Below are 24,399 nucleotides of genomic sequence, written 5' to 3'. Positions count from 1 at the left end.
AAGAGAGATACAGTTCTTGAGATTTAAAATTATCATCTTCCCTATGGCATCTGGCTTAAATCCTACATAATTTGTGTTACTCTGAAAGCCACCACAAGTTTTGTCCAGGTTCTAAACATGTCCTTGCTATGGATTTCCAATCACTTGGAGTTAAGATTTCATAAGCCAAACTATCTAGTGACATTTTAACATAAGAGGATGTAGCCCCATAAAGAGTGCAACCCTTCCTCATCTTTAATTTTGTCCAAATCAAAAGGAGTCTATCTTCTTCTTTGTTTACCTGAAGAGTCAAGCTCTTCAATCACAGGGTATGCATTTATAAAATCAGCTACATCCTGTCCTTCATTTTTTGCCTTAACTAATGCCTTTTCTAATCTTGTCACAGGCTGCTTATAGGTGGTGCTGAATGTGTTTCTATCTTTCCCCCTTCTCCTCCCTCCACCCATAAAGGGTTAATTGAAAAAAGTAGGTCAGGGAATGTGGAATGACCTAATTTTTCCTGTTGTGAAGTATCACACTCAAAATTGTACTTAACTCCATTCTTATCTGATTCATCATCCTTTTCACCTAATTTAGTTGGCATCTCCTCCTCCTGCTCTTTCTTCTTTTTCCTTATTCTATAACTTATATAATTTCCTAAGGCAGTTGTATTAAATTATATGTATTAAGTAGTGTCTTTGGAAATTTTGTCAGCTCCATTTTCATTGTAAAATTGACATAGTTGCTCTCCTACTAATTTCCACTCCTCTAGATCCAATTCTTTTTCCATAGAGAACCAAGGAGATGTGTACAGTTTCTTAAAGTTAAATGATCTGCTCCCAAATTATAATCAAACCTTGGCTTTTCATCAGTCTGACAATACTCTCTACACATTTTCCTTGAATTGGAAAAGAAGGCTATTTCCTAAACATCTCCCCCATTTTAGCTGAAGCACTAGTTTGGCACTTTAACAAAGTGTTCTTGTTTTTGGATTCACCCTAATTTCTGGGTCGAGGAGACTTTTCCACTGAAATCATGCTCAGAGGCTTTTCCACTGAAATCAAGATCGTGTCTGTCCGGTGAATGTAATATTCTCCTCTAAAATGTAAAGTTCTTTGGGAACAAGTTTCTTGGGGGCCTTCTGGAGGCAGCCTTAGTTTCAGTTCAGAGGAATCACCCCAAATTCAACCAGGAGTTAAAGTCCAAATCCTTTATTGTCTCCTTTAAAGTCTTGTCTCTTTTCCTGGGGCCTGGTTAGCTTTAATAGAGGCCTATCTCTCTCCTTGTTTCTGAGAGCTTAAGCTGATTTCTCTGGCTTGTGAATCTCCTTGACTGAATCTTAGCTGAGGCTCTGAGAGCTTCTAATGGGCTTCTGTTCTTTGGCCTGAGAGCTCCTCCTTATATATGCTCTCTTAAAGGTGTGAATCTTGTGGAATTATAGTAAATACTAAGTGTATGTAAATTAGAGAATCATTATTTCATCAGTTCCACTGACTTGGAACCTTATAAGAATATTAACAAGTTATGATATTTCTTGGAGTTTTCATCTGAGAGTCTCTTTCAGGAGGTGATATGTGAATTCTTTCAATTGCTGTTTTACTCCCTGTTCTTGGATTTCAGGGCAATTTTCCTTGAAAATTTTCTGAAAAAAAAATGTCTTCTAGGCTCTTTTTTCATCATAGTTTTCAGGAAGTCCAAAAATTCTTTGATTGTCTCGCTTAGATCTATTTTCTATGTCAGTTGTCTTTCCAATGAGTTATTTTACATTTTCTTCTTCTTCTTTTTTTCTTTTCTTTCTTTCTTTTTTTTTTTTTTCGGGGGGGGGAGGGGGACTATTTGAACTGATTCTTGATGTCTCATTGAGACATTCACTTCCATTTCTTCAATTCTTATTTTTAGTGAATTATTTTCTTAGCTTTCTTACCTCTTTTTGCATTTGGTAAATTGACCACTTAAATGAATGGTTTTGTTCATTGAGTTTTTTTTTTTCCATTTAACTAATATTGTTTTTCAATAACCTGGTTTCTTTTACCATTATTGTCACATCTATTTTGTAAAGAGTTGCATGCTTTTTCCATTTCATAAAATCTATGTTTAAAAGAATTTTCTTCTGATAATTTCTGTATTTTATTTTCCAAACTCTCCTGCAAAGTTCTCATTTCTTCTCTCATTTTTATTCTGACTCTCTTTTAAGGTCCTTTTTGACTTCTTTGAAAAGAGCCATATGAGATGTAGACCAACTCATATCATTCTTTGTTGCTTCATCTGGAAATCATTTATCATTAGTGTCCTCAAAGTTTGAATTCCATTCTGTTGTGTCTCCATAAAAGTTATCTATGTTTGCTCATTTTTAAAGGCTGAGGTCTGCTTTTAGGACAAAGGAAAGATTGTCCCAATCTTCCTCTACAATCAATAATGACTTCAATCTGCCTTAGGGCCAGTGATGCTGACTTCATTCCTGTCCTGAATAAGTGAAGCCAAGTTCCCTTATTCTGGGGTTAAAGGGCTCACTAAATGCCTTTTGAAGCTATGTTGATGTCTCACAGCTAGTCTGCTGATCCACTGGCTTCTGAACCAAAACAGAGAAGTAAACCCTGCTATATTTTGACTACGAGCCTCCTTGTAGTTTATCCTGATTTGGGGACTGCTCCTGTGCTGTACCTGTACTTGGCTGCTTCCCTGACCTCCCTCCACCCACCCCACTGCCTCCTTTGTCCAGTTGAAACTGACTTTCTTTGAATTTCTTCCAAAATATCTTCTGCTGGAAATTTGTTACCCTCCAAATATTTGTGTGTTCTGTCCCTCCAAAACTAGTTCACAGTTTTGATCTGGTGTTGATCTGAGGGCAGCCATGAAAAGCTTAGGCAAAGACTTGTCTGCTCTCGATTCTTCTTGGCTCCACCTCTAACTTAGAAATTAAAAAAAAAATAAAGCTATATTTAAGATCAAATCAGACCAATTGAAGTTTTCATAATAACAAGTGTAGAAGCAAATGAAAGGAAAGATTTGGCCACAGTCTGCTACTACCTTAAACATAGTTTTAGAAGACTAATTACACTGTAACCTGAGGCACCTGCATGCAACTATATTTCTTTTGGGTTTCATTATTTGTGCCAGGATAATAATTCAACAAGTGCTTTTAAACACTTATAATTTTTCTGAGTATATTGTTGTATGTTCAATGCCTGCAAATTTAAGATAGTGAAATTTATTTCAACTATATATTGTGGTGTGTTATTCTAAAGATATTTTAAAAATAAATTTTACGTGTCTGATTTATGAATTGGTTTTACATAATAAAAAGAATTTTAATCTACTAAAATAAGGATAAATCATGACACATTTTTTTAATAATTTCCTTATTTTATAGGTCATAGATAGATATTTACATGTATATTTATACAAATATTAAAATAATACAGTGAAGACCTGCCAAAGTTTTTATAAGTATGACATGCAGATTTATGAAATAGTCACTTTTTTAAAACAACAAAAAAGGCTATCTTATACTAAATAAATGTTTGGCAGAAATTGGGATTAGGCTAGCAATTTTAGTGGATGTGATAATAAGCTCAAATAGATAAGCCAACAAACAAAATATCGAAGATCAGAGGTCACAACATTTTTAAAAAATTAGATGAAAAGCAGATTAGAAAAGTTTAACAACTATGCTTAAGGGGAGAATTATTCATCAAACATGATCACAAAAGGTAACGTTGATAATTACAATTACATGAAAATGGAAAGCTCTTTCTTAATAATAAAATCAGTGCAATGAAAAGTTGTCAACAAGATTTATTGTGTTTATTATTTGTAAGTTTCAGAAGCAAAATAGTTTAGGGGAAAAGCTTTCTCTCAATTATCTCTAGTAAAAGTCTGATAAAAATATATTTTGTTAATTTAAATAAGCAAAGAAAATCAAGGTATTATCCAGTGGAAAAAATATTGGTCAAAGAATATTAAAAACAGAAGATGGCGAAGAGGAGGCACACTGCTGTGTAACCTCCGCGCTTTTCTCTCACTATCCATTTCATTTCATGCCTCTGAATTAATGCTCGACTGAAAAAAAACATATAATTACTTACCAAGAGAAACCATCCTTGAGACTCGTCAAGAAAGGTCTGTTTTTGCGCGAGGGCGGGGACGGTTATTAGATCGGAAGCAGTCTGCGGGCAGCAGCTGCAGCGAGAGCACGGAAGGCGGCTCAGAGCCGAGCAGAGCGGAGAGGGGGTGGGGCGTGATCGCAGCCGTCTCTGAGGGGAGAGCTTTGCTACAGGATTAGATACTTTGCTCCAGCAGCAAGTCAGCAGCCTAGCAGAGAAGCTAAAAACACCGAGGGTGAAGAATACAACCCCAAACAGCTGGAGTCTCTCGGGACCTGGCCACCCCTCCCCCACAGTGTCTCAGCAAGCTCTCGGGTCTCAGAGCGCAGGTGCAGCACAGCCATCACTGTCCTGTTAGGGCCTCACTACTGCCCCCCGCAGTCTGTAGAAAAAGCTCGGAAACACCACCAAGGCCCTCCCCCAAAGAAAGCAGCCTCCATTCAAGGGTTTTTTTTTTTTTTCTTCTGTTTCTTTGATAGTTTGTCTTTGATTATTAGACAGAATGAGCAAGAAACTGAAAAAGGCTTTAACCCTTAAAAGCTTCTATACAGATAAAGAGCAGACTCCAAATCCTGAGGAGACTAAAAACAAACAGTCCCCAGGTGAATCCCCAAAGGAGGAGATCATCTGTTCCTCAGCACAGATGAATCTCATGGAGGAAATTAAAAAGGCTCTCATAAGAGAGCTATAAGAAAAATGGGAAAAGGAGAAGGAGGCTTTGCAAAAGGAGAGGGAGACTTGGCAAAAGCAGAGTGAGGCTTTGCAAAAGGAGAGGGAGACTTGGCAAAAGGAGAGGGAGGCTTGGCAAAAGAGTCTGGAGAAGTCATCCCACTCAGTTAAAGAGAGAGTGGATAAAAAAATCAAATCCTTGAAAAATAGGATTGGTGAACTGGAAACAGAAAATAGCTCTCTAAAAAACAAAATTGGCGAAATGGAAAAAAATTCCACAGAACAAAAGAACTCAATTGGACAATTAGAAAAAGATCTTTAAAAAGTGAGTGAAGAAAATACTTCACTGAAAATCAGGGTCGAACAAATGGAATTGAATGATTCCAGGAGACAAGAAGAATCAGTCAAGCAAATCCAAAAAAATCAAACAATGGAAAAGAATGTGAAATATCTTCTGGGGAAGACAACAGACCTGGAAAACAGATCCAGGAGAGACAACCTGAGAATCATTGGACTCCCAGAAAAGTATGATGAAAAAAAGAGCCTGGACACTATTTTCCAGGAAATTATCAAAGAGAACTGCCCAGAAGTCAGAGAAACAGAGGGTAAAATAGACATTGAAAGAATTCATCGATCCCCTACTGAAAGGGATACTAAAATCAAAACACCAAGGAATATAGTGGCCAAATGCCAGAACCCTCAGACGAAGGAAAAAAATACTGCAAGCGGATAGAAAAACCCAATTCAAGTATCAAGGAGCCACAATAAGGATCACCCAGGATCTGGCAGCATCCACATTAAAGGATCAAAGGGCCTGGAATATGATATTCTGAAAGGCTAAGGAACTTGGTATGCAACCAAAAATAACTTACCCAGCCAGAATGAGCATCTTTTTCCAGGGAAGAAGATGGACATTCAACAAAGTAAGCGAATTTCACCTATTTTTGATGAAAAAGCCAGAACTTAACAAAAAATTTGATCTACAAGTACAGAACTCAAGAGAAATCTAAAAAGGTAAAGATTAATCTTGGGAACTATATTTCGGCTATAAAGATGTATAAAGAATACATGCATACATTGTTCTAGAAATTGATGTGGAAAGGACATTGTACCAGAAAAAGGGGAAAGTGGGGGTACTACATTTCATGAAGAGGCAAAGAAAACCTATTATATCTGAGAGAAAGAATGGAGAGGGATGAATATAGTGACTATTTTACTGCTTTCAGAATTGGCATTAAGAGAAAAATTTTAGACGTATTCAATCTATGGTGAAACTTCTCCCACCTCATTGAAAAGTGAGAAGGGAAAAGTGAAAAGGGAAGGAATAAGCTAAGTGGAAGGGAATACGGTAACTGGGAGGGAAAGGGGTAAGTTAGGGGGAAGAACTCTAAGGGGGGAGAGGGATACTAAAAAAGGGAGGGCTGTGAGAAGCAAGTGGTGCTCACAAGCTTAATAGTGGGAAGGGGGAAAGGGGAAAGAAGGGAGAAAAGCATAAACCGGGGTTAACAAGATGACAAGTAATACAGAATTGGTCGTTTTAACCATAAATGTGAACGGGGAAAACTCCTCTATAAAGAGGAAGCGGTTAGCAGAAGGGCTTAAAAGCCAGAATCCTACAATATGTTGTTTACAGGAAACACACCTGAAGCAGGGTGATACATGCAGGTTAAACGTAAAATGTTGGAGCAAAATCTACTATGCTTCAGGTGAAGTCAAAAAAGCAGGGGTAGCCATCCTGATCTCAGATCAAGCTAAAGCAAAAATTGATCTAATCAAAAGAGATAAGGAAGGGCACTATATCTTGCTAAAGGGTAGAATGAATAATGAAGCAGTATCTATATTAAACATATATGCCCCAAGTAGTGTAGCATCTAAATTCTTAAAAGAGAAATTAAGAGAGCTGCAAGAAGAAATAGACAGTAAAACTATAATAGTGGGAGATCTCAACCTTGCACTCTCAGAATTAGATAAATCTTAAATGAAATAGAAGAATACCTCCAAAAATATAGCTTGCCTAAACTAACAGAGGAAGAAGTAAATTCCTAAACACTCCTATCTCAGAAAAAGAAATAGAAAAAAGTATCAATCAACTCCCTAAGAAAAAATGCACAGGACCAGATGGATTTACATCTGAATTCTATCAAACATTTAAAGATCAATTAACTCCAATACTAAATAAACTATTTGAAAAAGTAGGGATTGAAGGAGTCCTACCAAATTCCTTTTATGACACAGATATGGTACTGATGCCTAAACCAGGTAGGCTGAAAACAGAGAAAGAAAATTATAGACCAATCTCCCTAATGAATATTTGTTGGAATCCTTACTAACTGCTAAGTAATTAGAGTTGATCTAATCTTACAAGAAGTTGTTTTGGCCAGAACCTGAAACAAGGTACTAAGTAGAACTAATCAAGACAAGGCTTGTGTTCCCTCCTTTACTCAAAGTCCACACCTTAAAGCTCTTTGGGCCAGAGAGCACTATGGGAGAAAACCCATAATCCCATTCTCTCAGAAGTTTCACATATAAGGCGAGACAGCCATTCCAGAATACACTTTTTTCCTCTTGGCTGGCTGATCGCGCTAGACTCGAGAGAAACGACTCTGCTGCAGAGAACACTTTTGACGGACTTCAGTGGAGCTACGCCAGAAGCCCTCTCTCCGCGGCAAGTGTGGCTGGGCTCCCCAGAAGGAGATAAGAGAGATCTTCCATCTCTGTTGGAGGCAGAAGAAAGCAGAGGCAGAGGCTGAAGGACAGAACCTTTGGATTTGGAGACATCCGAAGGGCTCTAAGCCTCTAAACCGGCTGTCCTCTGAGAACAAACTCCAACATTTGAACTCTTAACATTTGGCGCCCAACGTGGGGCTGTTCTTCATACCCTATGGCAAAACCGTCCATTCATATCTTTTATAAGGCTCAGCTAAATTGACACTGGGCACCGAAAAGGCAAATCTCTTCATATCCTCCTTATCCAGAGGAATGGAATAGAAACAATCCTTGATGTCTATAACCCAAAGAGGCCATTCTCTAGGAAGCTGAGTAGGAGATGGAAGTCCAGGCTGAAGAGTTCCCATAGTTTCCATCTGTTCGTTCACTTTTCTTAAATCAGTGAGCATCCTCCATTTTCCCGATTTCTTTTTTACAACGAACACTGGTGAATTCCAAGGACTTAGAGAAGGTTGTAAATGCCCTTGTTCAAGCTGCTCCTGTACTATATCTAATAAGGCCTGAATTTTATCGCTACTTAAGGGCCACTGTTCTATCCACACTGGTGTATCAGTTTTCCATTGGATAGGAATAGGTGAAAGTGTTGGCAGGCCTTCAACAGCAGCCCTGCTTAAAAAACCGAAGTACTCATTTTTAACCCCAATTGTTGTAAAACGTCTCTTCCCCACAGATTGATGGGGATTTTTTCAACTATAAAAGGAGTAAAAACTCCTGTTTTGCCTTCAAAAGTCCATCTCATAGGGGCAGCACTAACTTCAGCTGCTATTGATCCTCCTACTCCAGACATATAGGTATCTGCTTTAATCTTTGGCCAGTGACTGGGCCAACTGGCACCTCTAATAACTGTACGATCCGCACCTGTGTCTACCAATCCTTCCAATGGTAGGCCATTTATATAGATAGTGAGCATAGGTCGGTCAGCCGTTACTGCTGCTGTCCAGTATATTTCTGGTTTTTGTGGTCTGGAGTCAGAACCTGGGTGACTATCACGAGGCTGCTTATTAGGATTCTGTATGAGTAACCCTGATGCTACTACGTCTCCTGGGTGATAAGTCACACATTGACTACCTGTATTAGTGACTGGGATATTATCTACACATTCCCCAGTTTCCCACATCAGTGTGTGGATGGACACTGTTTTGTACATAAAAACAGATAATGGACCGGCATATACCTCCAAGCATTTTGAACACTTTTGTGCACAGTATAAGATTCTACACACTTAAAGAGAGACTGGATAAAGAATTCAAATCCTTGAAAAATAGGACTGGTGAACTGGAAACAGAAAATAGCTCTCTAAAAAACAAAATTGGCGAAATGGAAAAAAATTCCACAGAACAAAAGAACTCAATTGGACAATTAGAAAAAGATCTTTAAAAAGTGAGTGAAGAAAATACTTCACTGAAAATCAGGGTCGAACAAATGGAATTGAATGACTCCAGGAGACAAGAAGAATCAGTCAAGCAAATCCAAAAAAATCAAACAATGGAAAAGAATGTGAAATATCTTCTGGGGAAGACAACAGACCTGGAAAACAGATCCAGGAGAGACAACCTGAGAATCATTGGACTCCCAGAAAAGTATGATGAAAAAAAGAGCCTGGACACTATTTTCCAGGAAATTATCAAAGAGAACTGCCCAGAAGTCAGAGAAACAGAGGGTAAAATAGACATTGAAAGAATTCATCGATCCCCTACTGAAAGGGATCCTAAAATCAAAACACCAAGGAATATAGTGGCCAAATGCCAGAACCCTCAGACGAAGGAAAAAATACTGCAAGTGGATAGAAAAACCCAATTCAAGTATCAAGGAGCCACAATAAGGATCACCCAGGATCTGGCAGCATCCACATTAAAGGATCGAAGGGCCTGGAATATGATATTCCGAAAGGCTAAGGAACTTGGTATGCAACCAAAAATAACTTACCCAGCCAGAATGAGCATCTTTTTCCAGGGAAGAAGATGGACATTCAACAAAGTAAGCAAATTTCACCTATTTTTGATGAAAAAGCCAGAACTTAACAAAAAATTTGATCTACAAGTACAGAACTCAAGAGAAATCTAAAAAGGTAAAGATTAATCTTGGGAACTATATTTCGGCTATAAAGATGTATAAGGAATACATGCATACATTGTTCTAGAAGTTGATGTGGAAAGGACATTGTACCAGAAAAAGGGGAAAGTGGGGGTACTACATTTCATGAAGAGGCAAAGAAAACCTATTATATCTGAGAGAAAGAATGGAGAGGAATGAATATAGTGACTATTTTACTGCTTTCAGAATTGGCATTAAGAGAAAAATTTTAGACATATTCAATCTATGGTGAAACTTCTCCCATCTCATTGAAAAGTGAGAAGGGAAAAGTGAAAAGGGAAGGAATAAGCTAAGTGGAAGGGAATACGGTAACTGAGAGGGAAAGGGGTAAGTTAGGGGGAGGAACTCTAAGGGGGGAGAGGGATACTAAAAAAGGGAGGGCTGTGAGAAGCAAGTGGTGCTCACAAGCTTAATAGTGGGAAGGGGGAAAGGGGAAAGAAGGGAGAAAAGCATAAACCGGGGTTAACAAGATGACAAGTAATACAGAATTGGTCGTTTTAACCATAAATGTGAACGGGGAAAACTCCTCTATAAAGAGGAAGCGGTTAGCAGAAGGGCTTAAAAGCCAGAATCCTACAATATGTTGTTTACAGGAAACACACCTGAAGCAGGGTGATACATGCAGGTTAAAGGTAAAAGGTTGGAGCAAAATCTACTATGCTTCAGGTGAAGTCAAAAAAGCAGGGGTAGCCATCCTGATCTCAGATCAAGCTAAAGCAAAAGTTGATCTAATCAAAAGAGATAAGGAAGGGCACTATATCTTGCTAAAGGGTAGAATGAATAATGAAGCAGTATCTATATTAAACATATATGCACCAAGTAGTGTAGCATCTAAATTCTTAAAAGAGAAATTAAGAGAGCTGCAAGAAGAAATAGACAGTAAAACTATAATAGTGGGAGATCTCAACCTTGCACTCTCAGAATTAGTTAAATCTTAAATGAAATAGAAGAATACCTTCAAAAATATAGCTTGCCTAAACTAACAGAGGAAGAAGTAAATTCCTAAACACTCCTATCTCAGAAAAAGAAATAGAAAAAACTATCAATCAACTCCCTAAGAAAAAATGCACAGGACCAGATGGATTTACATCTGAATTCTATCAAACATTTAAAGATCAATTAACTCCAATACTAAATAAACTATTTGAAAAAGTAGGGATTGAAGGAGTCCTACCAAACTCCTTTTATGACACAGATATGGTACTGGTGCCTAAACCAGGTAGGCTGAAAACAGAGAAAGAAAATTATAGACCAATCTCCCTAATGAATATTAATGCTAAAATCTTAAATAAAATATTAGCAAAAAGATTACAGAAAATCATCCCCAGGATAATACACTATGACCAAGTAGGATTTATGCCAGGAATGCAGGGCTAGTTCAATATTAGGAAAATTATTAACATAATTGACTATATCAACAACCAAACAAACAAAAACCATATGATCATCTCAATAGATGCAGAAAAAGCATTTGATAAAATCCAACATCCATTCCTAATAAAAACACTTGAGAGCATAAGAATAAAAGGACTTTTCCTTAAAATAGTTAGGAGCATATATTTAAAACCTTCAATAAGCATCATATGCAATGGGGAAAAACTGGAACCTTTCCCAGTAAGATCTGGAGTGAAGCAAGGTTGCCCATTATCACCATTATTATTCAATATTGTATTAGAAACACTAGCCTCTGCAATAAGAGTCGAGAAAGAGATTAAAGAAATTAGAGTAGCCACGAGGAAACCAAACTATCACTCTTTGCAGATGATATGATGGTATACCTAGAGAACCCCAGAGATTCTACTAAAAAGCTATTAGAAATAATTCATAATTTTAGCAAAGTAGCAGGATACAAAATAAATCCCCATAAATCCTCACCATTCTTATACACCACCAACAAAATCCAAGAGCAAGAGATACAAAGAGAAATTCCATTCAAAATAATGTTGATAGCATAAAATATTTGGGAATATACCTACCAAAGGAAAGTCAGGAATTATTTGAGCAAAATTACAAAAAAAGTTTCCACACAAATAAAGTCAGACTTAAATAATTGGAAAAATATTAAGTGCTCTTGGATAGGCCGAGCGAATATAATAAAGATGACAATACTCCCTAAACTAATCTATTTATTTAGTGCTATACCAATCAGACTTCCAAGAAAATATTTTAATGATTTAGAAAAAATAACAACAAAATTCATATGGAACAATAAAAAGTCGAGAATCTCAAGAGAATTAATGAAAAAAAAAATCAAACGAAGGTGGTCTAGCTGTACCTGATCTAAAATTATATTATAAAGCAGCAGTCACCAAAACCATTTGGTATTGGCTAAGAAATAGATTAGTGGATCAGTGGAAAAGGTTAGGTTCACAAGACAGAATAGTCAACTATAGCAATCTAGTGTTTGACAAACCCAAAGATTCTAACTTTTGGGATAAGATTTCATTATTTGATAAAAACTGCTGGGATAATTGGAAATTAGTATGGCAGAAATTAGGCAAGGACCCACACTTAACACCATATACCAAGATAAGATCAAAATGGGTCCATGACCTAGGCATAAAGAACGAGATTATAATAAATTAGAGGAACATAGGATAGTTTATCTCTCAGACTTGTGGAGGAGAAAGAAATTTGTGACCAAAGATGAACTAGAGACCATTACCGATCACAAAATAGAAAATTTTGATTATATCAAATTAAAAAGCCTTTGTACAAACAGAACCAATGCAAACAAGATTAGTAGGGAAGCAACAAACTGGGAAAACATCTTTGCAATTAAAGGTTCTGATAAAGGCCTCATTTCCAAAATATATAGAGAACTGACTCAAATTTATAAGAAATCAAGCCATTCTCCAATTGATAAATGGTCAAAGGATATGAACAGACAATTTTCAGATGAAGAAATTGAAACTATTACCACTCACATGAAAGAGTGTTCCAAATCACTGTTGATCAGAGAAATGCAAATTAAGACAACTCTGAGATATCACTACACACCTGTCAGATTGGCTAAGATGACAGGAAAAAATAATGATGAATGTTGGAGGGCATGCGGGAAAACGGGGACACTGATGCATTGTTGGTGGAGTTGTGAATGAATCCAGCCATTCTGAAGAGCAATCTGGAATTATGCCCAAAAGTTATCAAACTGTGCATACCCTTTGATCCAGCAGTGTTTCTATTGGGCTTATACCCCAAAGAGATACTAAAAAAGGGAAAGGGACCTGTATGTGCCAAAATGCTTGTAGCAGCCCTGTTTGTAGTGGCTAGAAACTGGAAATTGAATGGATGCCCATCAATTGGAGAATGGCTGGGTAAATTGTGTTTTATGAATGTTATGGAATATTATTGCTGTGTAAGGAATGACCAGCAGGATGAATACAGAGAGGCTTGGAGAGACCTACATGGACTGATGCTAAGTGAGATGAGCAGAATGATATTGTATGAGGATATATTCTGATGGAAGTGGATTTCTATGACAAAGAGACCTAACTGAATTTCAATGGATAAATGATGGACAGAAACAGCTACACCCAAAGAAGGAACACTGAGAAATGAATGTGAACTATTTGCATTTTTGATTTTCTTCCCGAGTTATTTTTACCTTCTGAATCCAATTCTCCCTGTGCAGCGGGAGAACTGTTCGGTTCTGCAAATATGTATTGTATCTAGGATATACTGCAACGTATTTAACATATATAGGACTGTTTGCCATCTTGGGGGGGGTGGAGGGAGGGAGGGGAAAAAAACGAAACATAAGCGAGTGCAAGGGATAATGTTGTAAAAAAATTATCCTGGCACGGATTCTGTCAATACAAAGTTATTATTAAATAAAATAAAATTTAAAATAAAAAAAAGAATATTAAAAACAACTTTAAAGAAAAAAATATAAGCTTTAAATAACCATATGAAAGATCATTGTAAATCCTGAATCATAAGGAAAAAAAGGAAATTAAAACTATAGTTTCACCCAATTCCCAGACAATTGACAAAGATAATAGAAGCTAGAAATAGTCAATATTGAGGACTTCAAAAAGAATGGTGAAATAATACACTGTTGCTGGAATGGTTCAACCATTCTGAAATATGATTTGCATTCATTCTTTTAAAAAGTTACTGAATACCCAAACTCTTTGACCTAGTGATTCTCCTGACAACCATATACACCAAAAAATCCAGACACAGAAATAAAAGCTTAAATACACATCAATATATTTATAGCAGCATTTTTTGTAATAACAAAGAACTAGAAACATCAATGAAAAATATTCTGATGTGCTTATTATATACCAAGAAATTCAATAAATAGAAAAGAAATTTATATGCACATATACCTTCAAACATGTGTGCATATGTATTCCATACAGGTGTGTATGTATATGTGTGTGTATATGCAATTCATAGCTTCACAACTTTTGTCCTAGTCAATGTTTCTGGCTATAGAAACTCCTAGTTTTGACTTTGTCTTCAGCCAGTGATTATCAAGGTGCCTGCCACATAATAGGTACTTAATAAAGATAATAGATGATACAAATTGTGATGTCCATGCATCTATTTTTAGCTTATTGGATGGATGTGCTAAACTTAAATTCATTCAAACTGCTTCCAGAATTAATAGCAATATTTTTTTAAATCATAAAAGCTTTTTATTATCAAACTATATGCATAGGTAATTTTCTTTTTTTTTAAATTTTCATTTAATAATTACTTTATATTGACACTCGTTCCTGTTCCGATTTTTTTTCCCTCCCTCCCTCCACCCCCTCCCCTAGATGGCAAGCAGTCCTTTATATGTTAGATATGTTGCAGTATATCCTAGATACAATATATGTTTGCAGAACCGAACAGTTCTCTTCTTGCATAGGGAGAATTGGATTCCGAAGGTATAAATAACCCGGGAAGAAAAACAAAAATGCAGATAGTTCACATTTGTTTCCCAGTGTTCTTTCTTTGGGTGTAGTTGCTTTTGTCCGTCATTTATCAATTGAAACTCAGGTCTCTTTGTCAAAGAAATCCACTTCCATCAAAATATGTCCTCATACAATATCGTTGTCGAAGTGTATAATGATCTCCTGGTTCTGCTCATTTCACTTAGCATCAGTTCATGTAAGTCTCGGCAGTCCTCTCTGTATTCATCCTGCTGGTCATTTCTTACAGAACAATAATATCCCATAACATTCATATACCATAATTTACCCAGCCATTCTCCAATTGATGGGCATCCATTCATTTTCCAGTTTCTAGCCACTACAAACAGGGCTACTACAAACATTTTGGCACATACAGGTCCCTTTCCCTTCTTTAGTATTTCTTTGGGATATAAGCCCAATAGAAACACTGCTGGATCAAAGGATATGCACATTTTGATAATTTTTTGGGCATAATTCCAGATTGCTCTCCAGAATGGTTGGATTTGTTCACAACTCCACCAACAATGCATTAGTGTCCCAGTTTTCCCGCATCCCCTCCAACATTCATCATTATTTTTTCCTGTCATCTTAGCCAATCTGACAGGTATGTAGTGGTATCTCAGAGTTGTCTTAATTTGCATTTCTCTGATCAATAATGATTTGGAACACTCTTTCATATGAGTGGTAATAGTTTCAATTTCATCCTCTGAAAATTGTCTGTTCATATCTTTTGACCATTTATCAATTAGAGACTGGCTTGATTTCTTATAAATTTGAGTCAGTTCTCTATATATTTTGGAAATGAGGCCTTTATCAGAACCTTTAACTGTGAAGATGTTTTCCCAGTTTGTTGCTTCCCTTCTAATCATGTTTACATTAGTTTTATTTGTACAAAGGCTTTTTAATTTGATGTAATCAAAATTTTCTATTTTGTGATCAGTAATGGTCTCTAGTTCATCTTTGGTCACAAATTTCTTTCTCCTCCACAAGTCTGAGAGATAAACTATTCTATGTTCCTCTAATTTATTTATAATCTTGTTCTTTGTGCCTAGGTCATGGACCCATTTTGATCTTATCTTGGTATATGGTATTAAGTGTGGGTCCATGCCTAATTTCTGCCATACTAATTTCCAATTATCCCAGCAGTTTTTATCAAATAATGAATTCTTTTCCCAGAAGTTAGCGGCTTTGGGTTTGTCAAACACTAGATTGCTATAGTTGACTATTCTGTCTTGTGAACCTAGCCTTTTCCACTGATCCACTAATCTATTTTTTAGCCAATACCAAATGGTTTTGGTGACTGCTGCTTTATAATATAATTTTAGATCAGGTACAGCTAGGCCACCTTCATTTGATTTTTTTTCATTAATTCCCTTGAGATTCTTGACTTTTTATTGTTCCATATGAATTTTGTTGTTATTTTTTCTAGATCATTAAAATATTTTCTTGGAAGTCTGACTGGTATAGCACTAAATAAATAGATTAGTTTAGGAGTATTGTCATCTTTATTATGTTCTCTCGGCCGATCCAAGAGCACTTAATATTTTTCCAATTATTTAAGTCTGACTTTATTTGTGTGGAGACTTTTTTATAATTTTGCTCATATAATTCCTGACTTTCCTTTGGTAGATAGATCCCCAAATATTTTATGGTATCAACAGTTATTCTGAATGGAATTTCTCTTTGTATCTCTTGCTGTTGGGTTTTCTTGGTGATGTATAAAAATGCTGAGGATTTATGGGGATTTATTTTGTATCCTGCTACTTTGCTAAAATTATGAATTATTTCTAATAGCTTTTTAGTAGAATCTCTGGGGTTCTCTAGGTATACCATCATATCATCTGCAAAGAGTGATAGTTTGGTTTCTTCATTGCCTACTCTAATTCCTTTAATATCTTTCTCGACTCTTATTGCCGAGGCTAGTGTTTCTAATACGATATTAAATAATAATGGTGATAGTGGGCAACCTTGCTTCACTCCAGATCTTACTGGGAAAGGTTCCTGTTTTTCCCCATTGCATATGATGCTTACTGACAGTTTTAAATATATGCTCCTGACTATTTTAAGGAAAAGTCCATTTATTCCTATGCTCTCAAGTGTTTTTATTAGGAATGGATGTTGGATTTTATCAAATGCTTTTTCTGCATCTATTGAGATGATCATATGTTTTTGTTTGTTTGGTTATTGATATAATCAATTATGCTAATAGTTTTCCTAATATTGAACCAGCCCTGCATTCCTGGTATAAATCCTACTTGGTCAAAGTGTATTATCCTGGTGACGATTTTCTGTAATCTTTTTGCTAATATTTTATTTAAGATTTAGCATCAATATTCATTAGGGAGATTGGTCTATAATTTTCTTTCTCTGTTTTCAGCCTACCTGGTTTAGGTATCCGTACCATGTCTGTGTCATAAAAGGAGTTTGGTAGGACTCCTTCAATCCTTATTTTTTGAAATAGTTTATATAACATTGGAGTTAATTGTTCTTTAAATGTTTGGTAGAATTCACATGTAAATCCATCTGGTCCTGGGGATTTTTTCTTAGGGAGTTGATTGATAGTTTGTTCTATTTCTTTTTCTGAGATGGGACTGTTTAGGATATTTACTTCTTCCTCTGTTAGTTTGGGCAAGCTATATTTTTGGAGGTAGTTTTCTATTTCATTTAAGTTGTTGAATTTATTGGCATCAAGTTGGGCAAAGTAACTCCTAATTATTGATCTAATTTCCTCTTCGTTAGTGGTGAGTTCTCCCTTTTCATTTTTAAGACTAACAATTTGATTTTCCTCTTTCCTTTTTTTAATCAGATTTATTAAGGGTTTGTCTATTTTGTTGGTTTTTTCATAGAACCAACTCTTAGTTTTATTAATCAATTCAATAGTTTTTTTACTTTCAATTTTATTGATCTCACCTTTTATTTTTAGAATTTCAAGTTTAATGTTTGACTGGGGGTTTTTAATTTGTTCCTTTTCTAGCATTTTTAGTTGCAAACCCAATTCATTGACCTTCTCTTTCTCTATTTTATACAAATAGGCCTCTAGAGATATGAAATTTCCCCTTATTACTGCTTTGGCTGCATCCCATAAATTTTGGCATGATGTCTCATTATTATCGTTTTCTTGGGTGAAGTTATTAATTATGTCTATGATTTGCTGTTTCACCCAATCATTCTTTAGTATGAGATTATTTAGTTTCCAATTATTTTTTGGTCTACTTTCCCCTGGCTTTTTGTTGAATGTAATTTTCATTGCATCGTGGTCTGAAAAGGATGCATTTACTATTTCTGCCTTACTGCATTTGAGTTTGAGGTTTTTATGTCCTAATATATGGTCAGTTTTTGTATAGGTTCCATGAACTGCTGACAATAAAGTGTATTCCTTTCTTTCTCAATTACATTTTCTCCAGAGATCTATCATATCTAACTTTTCTAGTATTCTACTTACCTCTTTGACTTCTTTCTTATTTATTTTGTGGTTTGATTTATCTAATTCTGAGAGTGCAAGGTTAAGATCTCCCACTATTATAGTTTTACTGTCTATTTCTTCTTGCAGCTCTCTTAGTTTCTCTTTTAAGAATTTAGATGCTACCCCACTTGGTGCATATATGTTTAATATAGATAGTGCTTCATTATCCATGCTACCCTTTAGCAAGATATAGTGCCCTTCCTTATCTCTTTTAATTAGATCAATTTTTGCTTTAGCTTGATCTGAGATCAGGATGGCTACCCCTGCTTTTTTGACTTCACCTGAAGCATAGTAGATTTTGCTCCAACCTTTTACCTTTAACCTGCATGCATCTCCCCGCTTCAGGTGTGTTTCCTGTAAACAACATATTGTAGGATTCTGGCTTTTAATCCATTCTGCTAACCGCTTCCTCTTTCTGAGGGAGTTTACCCCGTTCACATTTATGGTTAGAATGACCAATTCTGTATTACTTGCCATCTTGTTAACCCCGGTTTATGCTTTTCTCCTTTCTTTCCCCTTTTCCCCCCTTCCCACTATTAAGCTTGTGAACACCACTTGCTTCTCACAGGCTTCCCTTTTTAGTATCCCTCCCCCGCCTTAGAGTTCCTCCCCCTATCTTACCCCTTTCCCTCCCAGTTCCCGTATTCCCTTCCGCTTAGCTTATTCCTTCCCTTTTCACTTTTCCCTTCTCACTTTTCAATGAGGTGGGAGAAGTTTCACCATAGATGGAATATGTCTTAAGATTTTTCACTTAAAGCCAATTCTGAAGGCAGTAAGATACCCACTATATTCATCCCCCTCCATTCTTTCTCTCAGATATAATAGGTTTCCTATGCCTCTTCATGAGATGTACTATCCCCACTTTACCCTTTTTCTGATACAATGTCTTTCCACATCAATTTCTAGAACAAGGTATACATGTATTCTTTATACATCTATATAGTCAAAATATAGTTCCCAAGATTAATCTTTACCTTTTTAGATTTCTCTTGAGTTCTATATTTGTAGATCAAACTTTTTGTTAAGTTCTGGTTTTTTCATCAGAAATAGATGAAATTCGCTTACTTCGTTGAATGTCCATCTTCTTCCCTGGAAAAAGATGCTCATTCTCATTGGGTAAGTTATTTTTGGTTGCATACCAAGTTCCTTAGCCTTTCGGAATATCATATTCCAGGCCCTTCGATCTTTTAATGTGGATGCTGCCAGATCCTGGGTGATGCTTATTGTGGCTCCTTGATACTTGAATTGGGTTTTTCTAGCCGCTTGCAATATTTTTTCCTTCATCTGAGGGTTCTGGCATTTGGCCACTATATTCCTTGGTGTTTTGATTTTAGGATCCCTTTCAGTGGGTGATCGATGAATCCTTTCAATGTTTATTTTTTCCTCTGTTCCTATGACTTCTGGGCAGTTCTCTTTGATAATTTCCTGGAAAATAGTGTCCAGGCTCTTTTTTTCATCATGTTTTTCTGGAAGTCCAATGATTCTCAGATTGTCTCTCCTGGATCTGTTTTCCAGGTCTGTTGTCTTCCCCAGAAGGTATTTCACATTCTTTTCCATTGTTTGATTTTTTTGGATTTGCTTGACTGATTCTTCTTGTCTCCTCGAGTCATTCAATTCCACTTGTTCAATTCTGATTTTCAGTGAAGTATTTTCTTCACTCACTTTTTTAAAATCTTTTTCTAATTGTCCCATTGAGTTCTTTTGTTCTGTGGAATTTTTTTCCATTTCGCCAATTTTGTTTTTCAGTTCACCAATCCTATTTTTTAAGGATTTTACTTCTTTATCCACTCTTTCTTTAACTGACTTCTCCAGGTTCTTTTGCCAAGCCTCCTTCTCCTTTTCCCAAGCTTCCCTCTCCTTTTGCCAAGCCTCACTCTGCGTTTCCCATTTTTCTTCTAGCTCCCTTGTGAGAGCCTTTTTAATCACTTCTATGAGGTTCATCTGTGCTGAGAAACAGATGATCTCCTCCTTTGGGGATTCACCTGGGGACTCTCTGTTTTTAGTCTCCTCAGGATTTAGAGTCTGCTCTCTATCTGTATAGAAGCTGTCAAGGGTTAAAGTCCTCTTCATTTTCTTGCTCATTCTGTCTAATAATCAAAGACAAACTACCAAAGGAAAACAGAAAAAACTGGAGTCTTTCTTTGGGGGAGGGGCTGGGTATGTTATCGAGCTTCTTCTACAGACTGCAGGGGGTGGCAGTGAGGCACTAGCAGGACTGTGCTGCGCCTGCACTCTGAAATCCCAGAGCGTGCTGAGTCACTGTGGGGGGGGGGGGGGGGGAAGGGAGGCGGCCAGGTCCCCAGAGACTCCAGCTGTTTGGGGTTGTATTCTTCACCCCCGGTGTTTTTAGCTTCTCTGCTGGGCTGCTGACTTCCTGCGGGCGCAAAGTATCCAAACCTGTAGCGAAGCTCTCCCCGCAGAGACGGCTGCGATCACTCTCCACCCCCTCTCCAGTCTGCTCCTGTGCTCTCGCTGCCGCTGCCCGCTGCCTGCGCCCGATCTAAAACCGTCCCAGCCCTCCAGTAAAGACAGACTTTTCTTGGTCAAACTCAAGGATGGCTTCTCTTGGTAACTATTTGTGGGTTTTTTTTCAGTCAAGCATTAATTCAGAGGCTTGTAATGAAATGGATAGTGAGAGAAAGCGTGGAGCTTATGCAGCTGTGTGCCTCCTCTCCACCATCTTAACCGGAAGTCTGCATAGATAATTTTCAACAGTCACCCTTGCAAAACTTTGTATTATAAATTTCTCCTTCCCTTCTTACCACTCCTTCCCCTAGATAGCAAGTAATCTAATATATGTTAAACATGGGCAATTCTTCCATAAATATTTCCACAAATACTATACTGTACAAGAAAAATCATTTGAAAAAGTGGGGAAATGAGAAAATATTGGAATATTTACAAATTGTCAAGTCATTAGAGTTGATAGAGACAATAATTATCTAATTTAGCATGGTTCAGTATCACTGATCTGATCTTACAAGGAGATGTTTTGGACCAGAACCTGAAACTTGAACTTGAAACCTGAAAAGTTGAACTAATTGATACAATGCTTGTATTCACACCTTTACTCATTGGAGTTCACACATTTGGGAGATTTCAGGGGTTAGTATGAGATATCCGAATTCACACCTCCCTTGAAGCTCTTAGAGCCAGAGAGCACTATGGGAGAAAACCCATAATCCCGCTCTCTGATATATAAGAAGAAAGCAGAGGCCCAGAGAAGAGATTTCAGCTGAATTAGATTGGAGAAGAGCACTCTGGTGCAGACACTGAGCACTCTGGGAGATTGAGAGCCAGAAGCCCTCTCTCAGAGGCAAGACAGATTCAACTTGGAGTTGAATTGGAAGCTGAAGAAAGCAGAGGCAGAAGCAAAGGACAAAGCTGCAAGAGCTCTTGGAACCAAACAGAGAGATAGGCCTCAACTAACCGGGCTATTTTGGAAGGAGAAAATAAACGTTTGCATTTTTACCAGCGGGCTGCATTTTGGGTGATTATTTACTTTCAACTGAAACTAAGGCTGCCTCCAGAAAACCTTCCCGAGAAACCTGCTCCCAGAGAGAACCATTATTACTTTTTAAAGAAGAAAAACACCACAAGAAAAGAAACAAAATATAAGCAAACAACAACAAATAGAGTGATCCACACTCAGTTCCCATAATCATCTCTCTAGTTGCAGATGCCTCGCTTCATCACAAGTCCATTGGAACTAGCCTGAATCATTTTATTGTTGAAAAGAGCCACTTTCATTGGAATTGATAATTGTATACTCTTGCTGTTGCCAAGTATAATGATCTTCTGGTTCTGCTCATTGCAATTAGTATCAGTTCATGATGCTACCAGCCTCTCTGAAATAATCTTGCTTATTATATATGATAGAATAATAATATTCCATATCATTCATATACAAAAACTTATTCAGCCATTCTCCAATTGACTGGCACCCATTCAGTTTACAATTTCTTGCCACTACAAAAAGGTCATCACAAACATTTTTGCACATGGGGATTCCTTTCCCTCTTTTATAATATCTTTGCCATACAAACCCATTAGAAACACTGCTGGAATTGATGAACAGTTTGATAGACCATTGGGTATAGTTCAAAATTGCTCTCCAGAATGGTTGGATCTGTTCACAGTTCCACCAACAATGTATTAGTGTCACAGTTTTCCTACGTCCCCTCCAACATTCATCATTATTTTTTCCTGTCATTTTAGCCAATCTGAGAGGTGTGTAGTGATGCCTCAGTTGTCTTAATTTGCATTTCTCTCATCAATAGTGATTTAGACCACCTTTTCAAATGACTAGAAATAGTTCGATTTCTTAATTTAAAAATTGTTCTTGGAGAATGGATTAAATTCTTATAAATTTTAGTCAGTTATCTATATATTTTATAAATGAGACTGTTATCAGAACTATTGGATATAAATATTTTCCCCAGTTTATTGCTTCCTTTCTAAAGTTGTCTGCATTTATTTTGTATGTACAAAAACATTTTAAATTAACATAACCAAAATTATGCATTTTCTGTTAAAAATGTACTCTTATTCTTTGTTGGCCACAAAGTACTTCCTTCTCCATAAATCTGAGAGGTAAACTATCCTTTGTTATTCTAATTTGCTTATAATATCACTCTGTACTTCTAAATCATTAACTCATTTTGACTTTATTAGGTGTGTGTGTCTGGATTCTGTCACACTATTTTCCAGTTTTCCAAACAGTTTTTGTCAACAGTGAGTTCTTATCCTAAAAGCAGAGGTCAAACACTAGATAATTATAGTTACTGACTGTTTTGTCTTGTGAACCTAACCTATTCCACTGATTGACTACTCTATTTCTTAGCCAGTATCAAATGGTTGTGTTGCTTGCTGCTTTATAATATAGTTTTATATCTAGTACAGCTAGGTCACCTTCATTTGCTTTTTTTTATTAATTCCCTTTAAATTCTTGACCTTTTGTTCTTTCATATGGACTTTGCTATTATTTTTTTCTAGATCTGTAAAAGAATTTCTTGTGAGTTTGATTAGTACAGCATTGAATAAGTAGATTAATTGAGGTAGTATTGTCATTTTTTATTATATTGTCTCAGGCCAACCCATGAGCTCTTGATATTTTTCCCATTAACTAAATCTGACTTATGTATGTGGAAAGTGTTTTGTACTTGCTTTCATTTAGTTCCTGACTTAGCAAAGACACATATAATTCCAAAATATTTTATATTATCTACAATTATTTTAGATGGAATTTCTTTTTGTATCTCTTGCTGCTGAACTTTGTTGGTAATATATAGTAATGTATTGGTTTTTGTGAATTCATTTTTTATCCTACAATGTAATTAATGTTGTGAATTGCTTCTAGTGATTTTTTATCTGATTGTCTAGGATTCTTCAAGTACATCATCATATTATCTGGTTTCCTCATTTCCTACTCTAATTTCTTTAATCTCTCTTTTTTTCTTTTATTGCCAAAGCTAACATTTTTTCATGATTTTTTATTAAAGTTAAGAATTCTCACATAATATGGAATAGTAATGGTGATAATTGGCAATCTTGTTCATTCCTGATATTATTGGGAATGGTTGTCGTTTGTCCTCAGTACATATGAAGTTGCTAATGATTTTAAATAGATACTACTGATCATTTTATGGAAAACTCCACTTATTCCTATACTCTCTAGTTTTTTTTTTTTTTTAACAGGAATTGGTGTTGGATTTTATCAAATGCTTTTTCTGCATATGTTGAAGTAATATGATTTTTATTAGTTTGACTACTGATGTAGTCAATTATGCTGATAGTTTTCCTACTACTGAACCAGCCCCACATTCCTGGTATATTCCTGGTATAAATCCTCACTTGTCATGTTGTATTATCCTGGCTATAACTTGCTGTAATCTCTTTTCTAATATTTTATTTAAGATTTTTGCATTACAATTCATTAGGGAAATTGGTTTATAATTTTCTTTCTCTGTTTTGACCCTATCTGGTTGTTGTACGACTTCAAAATCTTCTGGAATCACAAACCCGACCAGCAGTCTCTCTGGCTCTTTATCTCCACCCACCAAAATTGTCTCTACATCATTTCCTATACAACACATCAAAACCTGCACAGAGAGTGGGCGGAGCCATTCTTTCTCCAAGCATATATTAATAGAGTATTGTCAAATTGCCAGTTAGCCTCATGTGCTTGGGATCTCAGTGCATCAACTCGAGCTTCAGCCCATTACACCTGGCTTAGGTAGCAGGATGATAACTGTGTCATAAAAAGAATTTGTAGGACTTCTTTCCTTACTTTGCAAAATAGTTTGCATAGTATTAGTATTAATTGTTCTTTAAATATTTGGTAAAAGTCACATGTAAATCCATCTGGAACTGGAGTTCTTTTTTTTTATTTAAGAATGTTGATTAATTGCCTGTTTAATTTCTTTTTCTAAAATGGGACTATTTTAGTAAT

This window comes from Antechinus flavipes, chromosome 5 (assembly GCF_016432865.1).
Source record: "Antechinus flavipes isolate AdamAnt ecotype Samford, QLD, Australia chromosome 5, AdamAnt_v2, whole genome shotgun sequence".
In the NCBI taxonomy this organism is placed as follows: Eukaryota; Metazoa; Chordata; class Mammalia; order Dasyuromorphia; family Dasyuridae; genus Antechinus; species Antechinus flavipes.
This window is presented reverse-complemented; position numbering follows the sequence as displayed.